The sequence below is a fragment of the Nymphaea colorata genome, unplaced genomic scaffold, assembly GCF_008831285.2.
Source record: "Nymphaea colorata isolate Beijing-Zhang1983 unplaced genomic scaffold, ASM883128v2 scaffold0685, whole genome shotgun sequence".
Taxonomy (NCBI): Eukaryota; Viridiplantae; Streptophyta; class Magnoliopsida; order Nymphaeales; family Nymphaeaceae; genus Nymphaea; species Nymphaea colorata.
In genome coordinates this window covers 1096-5247 of record NW_022205191.1, presented here as the reverse complement: position 1 = coordinate 5247, position 4152 = coordinate 1096, and the positions used below count along the sequence as shown (strand labels likewise).

The following is a 4152-nucleotide window of genomic DNA, read 5'->3' as shown; positions in this document are numbered from 1 at the left end:
GTATATGTAATATAATTGCTATATACTATAAGTGTACATGTAACATTTGTATATGTAGAGTTACAATATATAACATATTTTATATGTTATATACATAATATATGTGCACATATATTATATATTATATATATAGTGTATATATACATATGTACATTATATATATAACATGTGTGCGCATATATTATGCGTGTACTGTACATATAATACATATATTATACACATATGGTATATGCACACATATATTATATATGTACATATACATATATGTATGAACATATTATATGTGCAGTATTATGTATGCGTACAATGTTACTATGTATATATTATGTGTATATAATACATTGCATTCTACATATATAATATATAGAACTTCTATACACATATACACTATATATAATTCATATAATGCGTTATATATATATATATATGTTACATATTATGCATTATATATGTAACACTACAACGTACTATATATATCATGTAAAAAACATATGTACACGTTATAGCTAATATGTATATATACACATACGTTAATATATACACATATATCATATGTATGTACATATATTTGTAAACGTATATAATTATGATATAACACGTTATATCTATTACATATAATAGATATATTATATGTACACGTGTGTATGCCTACAAGTGTATATATAATATATTGTATATATAATATAATAAATATATTATATGTACATGTGTGTATGTATAAAAGTGTATATATAATATATATCTGTATATAACATAATACTACAGTATGCAACTATATACATATGCATAGTATATATATATATATGTGTGTAACGTAACATATTACATGTAATACATGTTATATAACATATTATATATATAACAACATATGTCTCCCTCTCTCTCTCTCTCTCATTACGACTACCAAAAGTAGCACAAAAAAATAGAAATCCCAGTATTCTCTCTAGTTTCAGAAGGGCGGTAAAGGGCCATAATGTTGCTTTTTTAATGGGCGTATTGGGGGCCGTAAGTTAATGAGCTAACATGGAAGATATTAAACCTTTTGATGGCCTCAGCTAATAAGGGCGAGAAGGAGAGGAGGATTGATTGATCTTGGCTTATGGCCGGTGCTTCGAGAGGGTTCGGGAGGAGATGGCGAAGGAGGAAGGGAAGACGGTAACAGTCAAGAGCTCCGACGGCGAGGTGTTGGAGGTGGAGGAGGCGGTGGCGAAGGAATCTCAACGATCAGACAAATGATCGAGGATGGTTGTGCTGATTCCGGCATCCCCTTGCCCAACGTTGCCAACAATATCCTGGCGAAGGTAATCGAGTACTGCAAAAAGCACGTCGACGACAAGATCCAAGAAGAAGAGCTCAAGGCGTGGGATGCCGAGTTTGTTGAGGTGGACCAAGCGATGCTCTTCAATCTCATTCTGGTATTCTCCTCGGCCATCTCCCTCTTCTTTATTCGGTCCTCTATTTTGGGTTTAGGGTTAGGGGTTGTGATTCTTGCGATCTAACCATTCCGACAAGATTTTGCTGTCTGCATGACCCAATGGTTGCGTAAATCGTAGTCATAAAATGACATCACTGTCGCTTCTGGAATTTCGTGTTAGAACTGATCAGACACTGCATGCAGGTCTTAAATGAGGATCTATGGCTTGTGGAAGGTCAGCAAGAGCGGATGATCAATGGGGCAAATGTTTGGAACTGGCCTGTGGCATATGATAAGCTTGGAGCAAGGTACAGAATATGGAGAGATGCACTTGAAAGAGGCAACAAGAAGCTTCCATTCGAGAGGTCAATTCCCACTTATGTGGAAGGGATGGTGAGATTCATTCTTCACGAAGCTCTAGATAATATGGATTTTCCTGCCTTTGAAGTTTGATTCACAGGAGTCCATAATTCAATTCCTGGAAGTGCAGAATCAACATTTCTTTCTGTCAAAGGAAATTGTATATGGGTTAAGGCTTGCAAGCAATTTGCGTCTTAATCGTCTAGAGTATTTTCATGTACAGTGCCTATGCTGATTTTTCTTCTTTTCACCATTTTATGACCCCATCTGAAGGTTCAACGACGCATATTCCCGTTTAAGTGACTGTTCAAATATTTGGCATTATCATGTCGATGGTTAAATTTGATAGTACAAAGGAAAATTATTTTTGATTCACCTCCTTATACTCAATTGTTGCCATTGAAACTGATTAAATTCTGTATTTTTCTTCTCTTTCCTTTTATTTTCATTTTTCTTTATTTGTGGCTCTGAAATCAAGGACAATTGCAGTGGAAAGCATCTCTTCCAAGGAAGGCAACCTTAACTTGAAGATATCTGTCCCACAAGGTTATCATTTCTAGAAGGTTTGATGCCGAAAGGACTTCTCCTATGCCTTGATTATACTTTTGCCTGTCCCTTTTTAACCTATATTCAGGGATCATATAGTTATAATGTAATAATATATACGAGATTATATATTATTATGTATATACTGCATATATACTAGTTCAAAATATACATACATATTGTAATTATATATGTAACAAATATATAATACATATATGTACCATATATATTCATACGTATAACATTATTTTGCCTTCTTTGCTTAATCTTTACTCTTTTTACTTTGTTAAAATAAGAGTTTGATAGCCTGGAATCTGGATTTATTAAAAATTGCTTGTTGCAGTTCTTCATGAGAATTCTTAGCTACGTGATGCATTGTCTTCCTTAAGTCAAAGAAAAAAGGAAAATTAACTATATATTTTTGTCCTCAATTGTTCAGTGCTTCTGTTTCTTTTTCAGGTGAATGAGGCCAAAAATGTGCTGAAGCTTTGTGATTTTGGTAATGCTATGCTTGTTGGGAAGAATGAGATTACACCATAGTTGTATCTCTGTTCAGTAAGTCCTCCGTTTGGTTCTGTTCAAGTATGGTTGTATCTCTATTCATTAGTTGTTTTCACTGCAACTTTGAAAATCTGTTGCGTGTGCAAATTCAGGTACTTCTTTGTGTGATGTGTATGCTTCCGAATCGTGATGTGAGGGTTATTATTGACTGGTTTCTTGAAACAGCAGTACTTGGCTTGCCGTATGACCATGCTTTGGACATATAGGTCAGTTGGCTGCTGCTTGTACGAGCTATATACAGGAAAGGTCCTCTTCCCTGGACCATCAAACAATGACATGCTTCGGCTTCATATGGAGTTAAAAGGTCCATTTCATAAAAAGATGCTCAGGAAGGTATGCGATTTTTGGCATGGATAGTATACTTACTTTGGACGACTGATTTTGTTCATCTTGTGATTGATATCCTTTTTACTCTGTCTTCTATTTTAGGGAGCCTTTACAGATCATCATTTTGATCGGGATCTGAATTTCCATGCCACTGAGGAAGATCCTGTTACAAAGAAGGTGATCATTTTTTCATTATCATGTACTTCAGGTTAATTTATCTATAGCATGGTGAAAGTACACCTTGTTTGTGTTATATATTTATATATATATATCATTGTTCAGTAACAAGTGGCTGGGTATGGCCATTATGTCCTTTATACCTGCATCTTAATTGACTCCACAAGGACGATGCAGGGAGTTCTTTCCTTGGTCAGCAATACCATAATAAAGCAAGCCAAGTAGAGATGTGCACCGAAAGGATGTAAGTGAACAATGCTAAATCAGCTAGTTTGTAACAAATGTACGTAAGGTAACTAATTAGCTAATGACAAAGTGACTATAGTTGTTGAAAGGGCACTCTTATGGGTTTAAGATAGAAAACATCGATTTCAAGATCTGAGTGTGGGAGATTGACTTGCAGTTGAAGAAAGAGATTCCTGATTTCTTTCACAAAATGTATAAAATCTATCACTTTTACTGTAGATTTCTGTTGTTCTGTAAAGATTACTGTAGATTTAGTGTTTTGTGAAGATATGGCATCAAATTTCAAACAATCCTGCATGACAATGGTCACAAAGGTGAGGAAAATGATTGGTAGAAAATCATGTGCAAGTGTTATAATTAGATGATGGACAATAAATAGATGATATTTTATTGTTTTCATTTTTTATTTGCTTAAATAATTTCATCTTGTCTGCTTAGAACTTTAAAGTTTTTTCTTAATGTGTTATTACTTGTAACATTATGAGCATGTTATGTTAATTGATGTTTATTCCCATAAGTCT

The 4152-nt window shown here is 34.0% G+C and overlaps 1 pseudogene; it reads left to right on the top strand.

The window, feature by feature from the left end:
- Positions 1-1029: 1029 nt before the first annotated feature.
- Positions 1030-3629, top strand: LOC116245480 (SKP1-like protein 1A; annotated as a pseudogene).
- Positions 3630-4152: the final 523 nt, after the last annotated feature.